The sequence below is a fragment of the Anser cygnoides genome, chromosome 25 (assembly GCF_040182565.1).
Source record: "Anser cygnoides isolate HZ-2024a breed goose chromosome 25, Taihu_goose_T2T_genome, whole genome shotgun sequence".
NCBI classification, from domain to species: Eukaryota; Metazoa; Chordata; class Aves; order Anseriformes; family Anatidae; genus Anser; species Anser cygnoides.
Window position 1 is genome coordinate 3,351,150 of NC_089897.1, and position 13,192 is coordinate 3,364,341.

A 13,192-nucleotide genomic window follows, 5' to 3' on the forward strand; every position below is an offset into this window, starting at 1 on the left:
CTCTCATATCAGCAGAAACCTTTGAAAGAGTTTGTTTAAAGGCTGTGGAGATAAACAGCCCGGCCAAGTGTTTGTTTAAGATGTATGTACTCTGTGTCGACTGGTAGGCTGGTATTTATATCGAGGGGGGGGGAAAGGAGAGCGAGGAGCTTTTTGACCCTTTGCTAGCTCGGGCTGCGTGAACTTGGGCGCTGCAGGAGCCGGGGGGGGGACGCGAGGGGTGTGGGGGCTTCGTTTCCCCACCGTGCAGAGGCGTGCGAGGTCCCGGCTGAGCTGGCCGTGCCAGGCACCGGCTGGATAAACGCCTGGCCAGGGATTCCCCGACTCACGGTCGGAACCAGCAGCATGGGGAGAGGGGAGGGAGAAGGATGCGCAAAGCCCGGCAGGCAGGAGGGGGGCTCAGCTCACTAACGGCGGAGCTCGAAGCCTTCGCCTGCGTCCCAGCGCCGTGGCTTCAGCTGGAAACGGCCCCTCGGCAGGCAGCAGAAGGGGGCTGAGTGAAGGCGTGCTGCCTTTCGAGTGATGTTGGCTGTAGCGGGACAGAGCTGGGGGTGGCTAGCAGCACGCCGAAGCATCCTGACCGCAGTGGTCCCAGGGATGGAAGAGAGCAGAGGGGATGGGGGCACCTGAACCACCCCCGAGCAGCAGCAACATGGGGCCGGGAGGTGCCTTTCGGTCACAGCTCTCCGGAGAGCCCATGGCTGAGCCACCCGAGCACCCAGATGCACACCTGAGCACCCACTCTTGCACCCAAGCACCCACGCATGCACCCAAGCACCATCACTCAGCACCCGTGGGGTCCCACGGCACAGCCCCTTAGGCAGGGCAGAGGCTGGGGAGCCCCAAGCAAAGCACCCCAAATGGCAGAGTGGGGGCTTTCCTGGCAGCGAGCTGGTTCTGTCACCTTCCTCCCAAACCTGCCCTGCCAAATGATGGCTTTCACCCCCCTGAATTAAACGAATGTGGATGCTTAACAGCCTGCCTCCAGAAAGGAGGTGCTCTCAGAGGGGACTTGCTCTAGATTTATCCTTGTGTAGCCAGAAGCAGGATTTGGCCTGTTTCCTCAGCTGGCAGGGCACACAGCATCCCACCAGCTGAGCTGGGCACGTGAATAATGCTTATAGCATCTTCCCTCGTCCTCAGGGATCCCGGCAGCACTTATGGATCCTCCAGGTCTGTTCAGTGCTTCTTCTGCCACTTCTAGGGCAGGTGCTGGGGTCAGGATCAGAGTATCCTACAGATCTGCTGGGAAGGGAAGGGAAGGGAAGGGAAGGGAAGGGAAGGGAAGGGAAGGGAAGGGAAGGGAAGGGAAGGGAAGGGAAGGGAAGGGAAGGGAAGGGAAGGGAAGGGAAGGGAAGGGAAGGGAAGGGGGAAGGGAAGGGAAGGGAAGGGAAGGGAAGGGAAGGGAAGGGAAGGGGGAAGGGAAGGGAAGGGAAGGGAAGGGAAGGGAAGGGAAGGGAAGGGAAGGGAAGGGAAGGGAAGGGAAGGGGGAAGGGAAGGGAAAGGGAAGGGAAGGGAAGACTAACTCTACCAGGTGGAACCTATACACTGAGAGCTGAAACCTCAGCTGCTTTAAATCTCTGGTGCCACTGGAGTAGCACCAATTACACCAGCTGATTTGGCCCAGAGGGGATTGAGGTGCAGCCAGTGCTTGTATTCTCCACCACTGGCAACCCAGGGCACCTGGATAAAAGGAGCTCAGGCCTGGGGCTGTGTTTCCCAACTCCTTGTAGCAGCATTGATGCGCCCTGGGGACGGGATGGTGGCTCCGAGGTCTGGAAGGTGAGTCTTGACTTAGGCAACAAGTCCCAGAAGCTGGGAGTAGGGCCCAAAATCTGCACAATAATTGTGTCCAATGCTTTACAGCCCGAAGAGCATGCAGGCTGTCTTCCCTTACCTGCTGTATTTTGCAGGTATAATAGCAATTCATAAACAGTGCAAGTGTCCCAGTTAAATAAAAAATAGTAATAAAAAAAAGCTGAAAATAGAATAGAAACACTTTTTTTTTTTAATTAGTGTGAAATGGAATTTGGAAGAAAAAAAAAGATCTCTAGCTGAGTGTTTTGTTTACAGAAAATCAGGTGATCCTGTTTTGAGCTTTTAAAACTGTTGTCATATTTCTAATTGTTAGAGGCACTAAATGTTCTCCAAACAAATCCCTTCGGAAAGTGCCTCCCTGTCTCTGAGCCGCACAGCCGAGGTGCTATCGGCCTGCTCCTGTTTCCTCCTTTCTGCTGTGAAAGGCTGCTCAAGCTGCTCTGCTTTGAAAAGTTTTGATTTGGCCAATTCTGGTGAACTTAGATGCATTTACCCTCATTGCTCGCTGCACTGCTAGGTCTACCACAAGGCTATCGAGCACCACAGGGCTGGCTGTGGGAGAATTTGCTGTACTCCTACGAGGAACATCAACATTTGGGACAAGCTGGGGGGAGCCCAGCACTGAGGATGGAGCCCAAGCATCCTCTCGCCCCCTAGCACTGCCCCGGGGGGATGCTCGGGTGGGGGCTGCCCCGGTTCTCCCTTGTAGTGGTGTCCTCTGCTCTCCTGTGGCTTACAAAACAGGCCGTGATCTCCCTTGGTCTCACACTGCAGTGCTTTTGTACATTTCCCGTGCCCCGAAATGTGGGTCCCCCTGCACCAGGATCACGGAGAGCGGCGATCCTGTCCTCCTCGCAGCGACCTCTTACACTGTTATCGGCTGCCCTCCTTAGCCTTCTCTGGGCTAGACTAAACAAAAGCAGCTCCTCCAGTCTCTCCTTGTGGGTTGTGCTTTCCAAACCTCTTATCGTTGTTTCTCTGCTCTTCTTTGAACTCCCTCCGGTTTGCTGATCTCCTTCCCAATGGGCAGCACGGGACGAGCACCAGCCAAGCATTCCCACTGCAGCCCCTTTTGCTCCACACCCTGTGGGTCTGTGCCGAGCTCTCCATCAAATGGACGTCCCAGATCACTTTTTGTTGTGCCCCTGCTGCCATCAGCTTTTTGCCTGTGGTGCCCGTGCTGTTGGGCTGACTGCAGCCCCTTAGGTCGTTCCTCTGTGCAGCATTCGGGACAAACCCATCCCCTCGCTGCTGTCTCTCAGCTCTTTACCAATTGATTGCTTAATAATCTATCTGCGCATTTTTCTGCGTATCAATTTATTCTGGCCAATCCCCCCTCTTTAATCAGAGGCGTTACGACTGCCTCCTCCAGCCCTCTGGGAATTCACCACCTGAGTGCGAACCGGTGGATCCGGAGGGATTTGGGCCCTCCTTGTGTACGAGGGGGGACCCCAGGGACTCCTCTAGGCCTGTCTCCAAGTGGAGCGGTGGCAAGGTCTGGGGGCACTTTGGGGCTCCGCATTGAGCGGTGACAGTCACGGTGAGGTGACAACTTCGGTGCGGTGGCACTGCTCCCGTGGGAGATGGGCAGGGATGTGCCAGGCTCGTTGGCAGCAGAGCTCTTTGCCATGCCTGTCGCCTCGCTGTGTGTCACAAAATCAAATCCCGAGGACTCACCTTCCTCGCCCGGTGGGGATTTGGGTCGTCTCGGTTCCTTTTCCAGCCCATAAAACGCCCATTCCCCTCCCTGGCTCCGTCCTTCCCCTCCTCGTTCCCGTGCAAAGGAAAGCCCTCAGCAAGATACTGATTTAAAACCCAGAAGCCAGTACTTTTCTTTTCAAACCTCAGCATTTCATCTTCCCTCTAAGAAGGAAGGAAGCCCCTTTTGTTGAGTACACAGCCTGTAATTTCCCTGTCAGATCCTAGCAGCAGGTCAGTGTTGTGACTGACTGAGTGAGGATCGCTCCCTTAAGGGTAATTACACTAAATTTCTTTTTGAAGGACAGCTTTCGCTGGATATGATACAAGGAACCCGCTTTTTTTCCATTCACTTAAATTCATGAATTCAGCGGCTGTCACCGCGCGCGCGGGAGCTGGAAGGGGCGCGAGTCCCCTGGCGGAGGCAGCGACGGGCAAGCAGGGACGGACGGCACGGGCACCGGGAGCTCCTCGGGGATGCGGGGCTGGAAAGCGGCTGAGAAGGGACCCGGGATTTCTCTTTCCCCCCTCCGTGCTCCGTCTTTGCTCGCCTTCCCCTCCCTGCCACCTGGGTGGCATCGCGAGGCTCCATCCATCACTCTCCGGCGTCTCGATCGCTCCTTGTGGGCTCACCCTCCATGTGTCCAGGAGTCACTCGTCAACAACAAACAGTTAAAAGGAAGAAAATAGGCTGGAAATATCAATGCACTTTGGTAACAATAAACCCTGCTTTTAATTTATGCTAATATGTAGGGTTGTGGTGACAGTAAGAACAAAATTACAGAGTGGCTTTCTAGCTGGTAATTATCCCTCCATTTTCGTTGCTCGGGAAGATGGACACACAATTATGCTCTCTTGCTGTATATTAATACGGATTCTTGACATCTTCAGCAGACCTGGAGCTGTCATCGGGCTTTTTGTCTACTTTAATTGAAAATTAATGGTTACTGTGTTACCACGGAAACCGTGGCAATGGACGCCAATAGCGCTCACATATCAAACAGGCACTGGTGGCATTGTCTGTCCGTGTTGACCTTGAAAGTTAAAAGAAAAACTTAAATAAAAAAAAAAAAAGGAGAGGGGTAGGAAAGAAGGGGAAAAAAACCTTGAAAACCGAGGGGTTGATACTGGGAATCAAAGGAAGGGAAGAAGGGGTGAAAACAGAGGGTTAAGAAGGAAAAACTTGGTGTCTCTTGTATCTGGAAGGGGAGGAAAAAAAAAAGCCTCAAAGCAGGGAGTCAGAGAGCGCCGCGTGAGTGCAGCAGCCTCGTGAGCAGCTCCGGGGTCACCCCAGCTCGGCGTCCTCGAGCCGGGAGGAGCGCGGCCGCCGGCGTGCGAGCAAGACGTGAGCCTGGGCACGGCGGTGCCAAGGAGCCCCCAGCAGGGGAAGGACTGGGGGAAGCTGGTGGGGAGACAGGGAAGGCAAGGAAGAGAAATAGGTCGGAGGGATGAGAGTCCGGGTTTGCTTGGAGTGGGAATGCTGCCTGTGCGGCGGGTGGGTGCAGAGTGCTGCCTCCGTCCGGGTCAGGAGCAGGGTGGGAGCCTTCGTTCCCGTTGGAAATGCGATTTTAGGTACGTTCTGCTTTCCCTGGTGCCCACCTTTCACTGTCTCCTCTCTTGCCTGGATCACCAAGGGCTGCTCTGTGCCTTTGTTAGCGAATAACAGAGGGGCAGGCTTCTCTTCGGGAGCTTGGGACTTCTGGGTCCCCTTCACACCTAAGTGAGCTGCCTAATTGGCTTGGCTTTTCCTCCTCCTCTCTCACTCTCCATGAGCTTCCCATGACCTGTGGGCCTGCTTTTAACAGAGGCTGGAGCACAGGGAAAGGCAGCCACCCCGCTTTCCCCCTGTGCAATAAAATGCCATGTTAGAGCAAGAAGATTTGCAGCTGGCAAGGAAATCGTCAGCGCCCTGGTGTGTGCCTCCTGCCCCAGAGAACTGCCCAGATGAGGAATGTTGTGGAGGATTAAGTGGGAGCAGTTTCATCAAAAAGTGGAACAGGGAAATTTGGGAAACCCTGTGACAAGGTGGATATCCCGCAGGGCCCTGCGGCTGCTCGGTGCCACTCAGCACATCCATGGGTGGGATGGTTTTGGGGCCAGCCACGGCAGAGATGCCCACCTGGTACCTGCACGCCCCGGTACCTTCATGCCCTCTGCACCCCTGCTCCCTTGCAAACACCTCCGGATGCGGTGCTGACGTGAACCCCGGCCCCTTCGGGAAGGTGATCCAGGGCCTTTTAAAGCTGAGTACCCCGGGAGCCCGTCCTCCTCCAGAGCAAACAAGAAGACAAACACAGCGGAGGCGTGCCTGAAAGCCGGAGTCTTTTTTCATTTTCCCTGCATCCCTGATCCCAACCTTAATCCCCGCACTGAATCCTGTCAGCCCGGCTGTTCTCGCGCTGACATTGCTGCAGGCATCTTCTCCGCTGCCTTCCCTCAGATCTGCCTCCTCCTGGGACGTCTAAAGAGGACTCCGAGATTTCTGTGTTACTGGATGATTCACTCCGTGCCCTCCAGCAAAGCGCTGGGGCTCCCCGGGGGGAGGAAGCAGGCGGAGGGGGGACGGGGGCTGCGGTGCCGATGCCGTGCCGGCGGATGCTCCGGCTGCACGCCGAGGCTCCGGGCATCTCAGCGGGGTTGGGCAAAAGCAAGAGCAAGGGGTGGGCAGGAGCAGGGTGCTGCTGCCGGTGCCCGGGGTGGAGGGAGATGTACCTATCACCCCGGACACCTTATCCATTTTGCTGTCAGGCCGTTATGGTGATGATGGTCCTGATTTTGCCCGGCTTGCCATCGATCGGAGGCTGGAAGCATTGGGGGACAGGTGCATCCCACGGGCTGCCTGCCTGACCCTGCCACCCACGGCCTTTGGGGTGGGGAGGGCCCTAGAAGAGGGTTTCTCCAGGTGGGTCTCCCAGCCCCGTGCCAGGTGCCACCAGCTCTCCCCTCTTGATGTGACACCAGGGGCTGGTGACAACGCAGAGACCTGGGCTGAGCCCGTCTCACCCTAACCTCCGAGGTGCAGCAGGGGAAGAAGAGAAATAAGCCTGTATGCCAAAATCTCATCACCTGGCTACTCATAGCTGTGGCAGCAGCATGGGGTCTGGGTCATCAGCTGGAGGTTTGTGCCTCAGGTGGAAGCGGAGCCCGGACCCGAGCACCTCTGCCTTTGGGCAGCTGGAAAACTGAGCGCGTTCCCTGGCTGCGAGCAACAGGCTCTGTGTTCGGGTGGCTTTCCTCAATAAAAACCAACCAAGCCCTACTGCAACCCCTCCAACAAACATCCCCCTTGGCTGGGGAGGGGATAGCGGCTTCTCACGTCCACCTGAGGACCCCTTCCCCGCTCCCAACCACGAGCGGGTCGGTAGGACCGAGAGCGGATGCGGGCACCTTGGCAGCCCCCGGTACCCAGGGCGGACCCCAGGGCTCTGTCCCCTGCTGAACCCCCCCGGGCCAGCCCCAAGCCTCTCAGGCACTTGTCACCTCTCCTTGTCACCTCTCCTCGTGCTGTAATCCCGCACCCGAGGGGGTGTCAGTGCCGCAGCGTGAAGCTTTTTCAGTGCTTTACGTGGGCACTCGGCAGACGGGCTGCGGGTTGGTTTTTTAATCCTCCGTGTGGGGACTTTAACTGTACATGTTTGGATTTTATTAGCCTGCGTACGTGGGTTTTATGACAGGAAAGGTGGGCATTTTAATGAACTGCTTAGGACACAGGAACAAGAATGGAAAGAGATTTTCAATGGCGCTTTAATAAATAACAAAACACATCGATTTAAATGTTGTAAGCAATAAAAAGCGTATATATTATTGAGCACACGTAGTTCCTGTGACCTTAAAATCCATTATTAACCCAGAAATCCAGCAGTGCCTGCTACCTGGCCAAGAATATTTCCACTTTTGGGGTTTGGGGTGAAGGGTGCAGAAGGGTCTCGTGCGCGCCAGGGGCAGGACGGCGGCACCGAGGGGCAGTCTGGCGGCGCGGTGCGTCTGGGGAGGCTCGCTTTGCAGGGCAAGTCTGGGGATGTTAAGAGGAAAGAACCATCCGTGTGGGACCATGAAGGTATGTTTTTCCTTTGGGAAATCCCCCTCGCTGGCACCCCTGGCCCTGCCCTTCATCTTCGCTCCCGGGGTGCCCGCGGGGCGGTGGGCGAGGACGGAGGGGATGCGCAGGGAGCTCCGCGCGGTGCCCGGCCACTGCCAGGATGGTGGCATTGCAGGGCAAGCCCCGTGCCAAACTCGAGTGCTGTCTTTTGGACCAAGTTCTCTCTCTCTTTTTTTTTTTTTTTTTTTTTTTAATTCTCAGATCAACGTGAAGGGGGCTATGGCCCCGGCCGAGGTCTGCAGTAACCCGACGCGGGGGCAGAGGGGGAGGGCTGAATTCCTTCAAGAGCCTGAAAATATCTTTCTTTTTTGAAATGTTTGTATAGCATGACTTGGCCGATTTACCTCATAATATCTCACGTTGGCCTAAAGCCGAGGGCATTAGCGAAACTGTGAGCCAGATAAATGATTCTAGCGCTTTTTCTTCTCCGTATCTGCTGTTACAATAAAAAGGGCCTTTTCCATCCAACTGCCTCCCGTTAACCCAGGCGGTGCCGGGGCCGGGAGGCAGGGGAGGCACGGAGGCGGACACCGCTGGCAGGAGCAGAGGCCGTGTGTTTGCACAGCCAGGAGTGGAAAAAGCCATGGAGAGCCTTTGTGTTTCCTGGCACACGGGGGCTGCGAGCCCAGAGCCACGAGCTTGCGGGCAGTGACGTTACGCAGAGGAAGTGTTTCGGTATTCCCATGCAGTCACATTAGACACGGTTCCCAGCTGATGGGCGTCTTCTCCGGAGGCTGCAGCGCCCCTCCAGATGCCACCTCGGTGGTCTCCAGGCTGGCCTCAGTCCTGGTATTCAACTCAAGGGCAAGAGAATTTGGTTTTTTTCTGCAGGTCTGCCTCCAAGCAGTGGGGGTGCAGGGTGGGCTGCGCTCACGGCAGCGGTGTGGTGATGGCTAAGAGGGTTTCCTGCAAGGCGTGTACAAGCATTGAACAACAAGGGCTTAGCTGGGCATCGTGTCAAGGTAAAGGCCCATGTCACGTCTGCCAGGACATCAACATGGGGCTGCAATGGGAAGAGATGAGCAGGGAAGCATCCACATACTTCTGCTGAGCGCAGAGAGGGGCAACGTGGCACGGTGAAACCACTGGTGCCATGCTGCAAAGGTTGAGTTTGCAGAGGCAAGGGGCTTTAATATGAAATAACCTCAACTAACCTGCAGCAAATCCCCAGCCCTCGTTTTCTGATGCTTGTGGGGAGAGGAGCAGGACCCGGGGACGAGGGGAGTGCATTTGGGCTGCTGGTGGGAGCCTGTAAAAAATGATAGGGCAGCCAGCGGGACCCGTCTTCCCCTCAGCTCCGGCTCGAGTCGTACAGTGGGAGCTCGCTGTGACCCGGAGCAAGAAGATACTGATTTTACTCAGTTAAATTGCTTTAAAAAAGGACAACTCCGTCAATGTTGAAAGTGTTCGGACACCCGGTGCGTGGCTCAGAGCCGGGGTGTTTTTGCTGGGGACGTGGTGGCTTTGCTCTCGGTAGCAGCAGCTTCAGGTCGCAGCTTGCTCGCCGGCTTCTGGGTGGATGTGGACGTGAGCGCATTTCTGACGACGGTGTTTTCCCAGCTCGCTCCCTGATGATGGGACCTCACCTCTGAGAACCAGAAGAGGTGGTGCAGCTGATGAAACTCCAGACTTGCTCAAACCCGGCTGATGAAATGCCAAACGTGCTGCTGGGTACCACTAGGGAAGCCACGAGTGTCCGATGGAGGAACCAGCAAAGCGCTGTGCAAATGCCTGTGTAACACACACGTGTGTGTGCAGGGCAGGGGGTTATCTCCCCCCTTCCAGGCACATGGGGATTATTACACAACCCCCCAGATAAATAAATAGTTTTCATACGTTTAAAAAAGTATCAGCCATACGAGGAGGTGTGCCCTCTAAATTTAATGGAGGTAAATCAAACGCAGCAGAGGCTTTGGGATTCTGGCTGTAGAGGTTAGGTATCGCAGCTAACATTGTGCACCCACTGCGATTACACACCAAGGACCAGGACCCAGAGGCATGGTGGGTCCGCAGGTCTCCTTTCAGGAGGTCTGGGGAAGCAAGGTACGATGCTCGGCACTATTTCAGGACAAATGCACACATTCAGCACCGGCACATCTCTCCCAAACCCCACATGAGGCAGGGATATTGGTAATCTGCGCTGTCTGGGCTCTTGCACCCTTCCTATCGCTGCCACATCTACACTCGGGTATCTGATTTGGCCTCGGGGAGTTATGCCACAATTAATTGCCTGTTTCCTCGGAGACGGGATTGGGATCCGGAGCGAGCACAGAGGTGGGATTGGGATGAGCCCAGCTCCTGGCGCGCCCGGCTCGGCGAGGGGTAGGTGCACACCTCCCTGCACGTCGGTGACCTCATGCTGCAGACATGGATGAGGTCACTGGGATAATTGCCCTCCCAAAACGCCGTATCTTGCGGGAAGAGGCTGTTATGAAGCTGGAGAACTTGCTAAGGCAGAAAGTACATTGTATGCCCCTGGCCGAGAGGGAAGCTCGGCAGCGGAGCGTGCCAAGACCTCCAAAAAACAGACCTCAGGCTCCGGGGGCATGGGAGGGGAAGAGACGCCGGCAGCCAAGATCAGGCGCTGGGGGAAGCCAGGGGGATAATTGCAGGAGGAAGATCCGCGGTTCCCCGCGGGCAGCGAGTGCGACCTTGCAGGGACCTGCCTTCCCCAGGGCACACGGGGCTGGGCTCGCCGCGTGGAACAGGGCTCCAGATGCTCCGGGACAGAGCCCTGCAGACACCGGGGTGCTCGGCGTGGCCGAATTTCAGCAGGTCGGCTCAGCTCTAGGGCTGCACCTGGAGCAAATCCCTGCAGCACGCTGTGCCTCAGTTTCCCTGCTTGCACAACAGCGGGAACGATGCCCTACCGCCCTCGCAATGCAGTCGGAAAGCGTTGTTGGCAAAAATGTCACAGGAGCGATGTTATCGCTCACCTAACCCTCCCTCCTCTCACCAGGGAAAACTCCAACATGTTTTTATCCTCCGGTACAAAGTTGCTGCAGCCTCAGAGCGAAGCAGCCCCTACCCTGCAGTGGTGTTCCTCCCCTGCTCCGTTTTCAGCTGGTTCTTCTCCCCGCAGCCACATGACAGGTATTTGAAAAGAAGCTGAGAGCAGCGCTATCAAACCCTCGCAGTTACCGGGACGAGCCAGACTTTAAGGAGACTGCATATGAGTGAGTTTCACGGGAAAACAAACAGAAATACTTTTGTCACCGCACCAGAAGAAAAAAAAAAAAAAGAAAAGAGGGAAAAAAAAATAGCCGCTCTGTGGAAAAAATCAACTCTTTCCTGAATAAAGCAGAAAAAAATGCTGCCGTATTGAGCTGTGACATATGGTTACACAAATAGAAACCACAGAGGGGAAAATCATGTTTTCTCTTTCATTATTTATCACTCTCTAACTGTCTCCAGCTGGGTGAGTAAACAGCCTCATTGGGCTGTAATGAGAACAGCCTGCTGCCACTGTGCTCCGGGCTGCCGGATCCGGCGGCGCGCGGCGCGTGTGCACGGGGGGTGCGAGCGCTGCGCCCCCGGCCCCTCGAGCTGAGCCCCCCCGGGACGGGGACACGCGGCCCCCGGTGCCCGCGGCGTCCTCCCCTCGGCAAGCGCTAACAAGGGGCAGGCTGGGAGTTAAATGAAGCGGGCTGCTCCCGGTTATGGCGCGGGGGAATTATGTGCCCAATTTCCCCCCTGAGCCGCGTTGCAAATTGACTCCTAAGTGTCCCGTGAAATGGCTGCATAATTTGCGCATTTGCGAAGCGGCGGCGCGACCGCGGTGCGGGCGGGAGATGGCTTTGCTTCGCGCTTGGTTTTTAGCTGGTTTATCGCCAGCTTTGCCCACCCCGCAGCTCCCGCAGGGTTTTATCACAGGGCCCGTGGCTCTGCTGCTCTCTTACGGCATCTTCCCTCCCGTCCCATCCCGAGAGGCCCCAAAAGCGAAGTTCCGTGCCTCTCGCCATGCCGGGGCACCAAGGCCAAGTTCCCTTCCCAAGCCACGGGACCAGGAGAGGCCGTGGTTGCGGTGATGTCCCCCACCGGTCATCGCTCCCCTTTTATTTGGATCTGTCCCTGGGAGCCCTCCGGGATCCTCTGCGGACACGTGGCAGCTGGCTCGCATCGCCCAAGTCCCGCTGCTTTTTACCATTCGCCTTGCTGGGGGGGATCAGACTTTAAGATTCAGATCCCCCCGATTAGGGCAGGCTGTGGATTAGGCTCTGAATTAGGTCAGGGTATCAGGTCTTTCATCCTCTGTGGTGCTTTCTTGTTTCTCCCCTGCATCTTCCTTGGGGCAAACTGGAGATTTCTTGGCCAAACCACAGCCCGTGCACGTGGACCAGCGGGCGTTACGCACGATGTACGGCACAGGCACAACGCTGCAGCCTGGCTTCGAGCTGCCCCTGTCCCTTCTTGGTCCTTGTACCCGGTGTTGAGCACTTGGGACTGTGCAGCCATCGAGGGCGTTGTGCCACCCCCGGGGACCGCACCCATCCAAGCCCATTTGGGGAGAAAAGTCCTGGCCAAAAGGCAGCGAGTCCTTGAGCACGAGCAGCGGTGACGGGTGGTTTCCCATGAAGATTAACCCACTGCTCAAGTCAAGCACAGCAGCCATCCCCTCTGCCTTGAGTGGCATTCCTAGCAGAACCCAGTCCTCCCAACAAAATAAAAAAATGTGAGCAAACGGCAGCATTTTTTTTAAAAAGTGGCCCAATTTTGCCTGTTGGTTCTCCTCTCACCTAAGGAATAGTGTATGCCACATTTGGAGTGAAATTGGGTCATCGTTGAACAAAGGTCATGAAAAGGTCAGGAAAAGGCTTTTCGGTAGGAAACCCCAGTTTCTGTGATCCCAAGTAAAGTTATAAACAAAGTGGCCAAAAAGCGCACGGAGCAAAACATCTGTGTGTTTACGTGGTACGCCCAGCTGCGCGCTGCTAAAAATCCAGATTTCACCACTTCTGCACTTCCTGCAGGCTTGCAGCGGTTTTTCGGAAGAAAAAGACAAGAACCCAGTGAGAACCTGGCTTTTTCCTGCTAAATCGTTGCCTCCTCCAGACTCATTGCTGCAGGACAGGGATGTCAGCGTACGTCCCGAGAGAGCAGGGAGCCAAAGGCTGTGGGAAAAGCGAGGTGTCCGGCGCGGCTCTGATTCAGCCCAGCACAGGAGCACATGCTCCCATCCCATTGACTTAGCGCTCAAACACCCGCCTTGCTGAATCAAAGCCCTCTTACAGTAAATACTCACTTAGCTTTCACAATCGCCATCTGATGATCTAATCCCCGCCCGTTTCCCTGGGAAGGGATTGCACAGGCGACGCGCTCGGCAGCTCCTTTCCACAGAAAAATCAGCGCAGATGCGTGCCAGACTTGGAAGCGTCGAGAAACATTTACAAATAAGTAAATAAATGTGAAAGCCTGGGGTTAGGCTTGCCGAAAGGCGGCTTTGCCAGGGAAGTTTTCCAAAGGGCAGACAGTAGTTAGGAGGGGCTCTTGCAGGACGCAGTGTGTGTTTTCCCCTCGCTCTCTAACCAGGGTTCGGTCTCCATCGCATCGGGTTTGTGCGGTTGCTCGAGGTGCTGC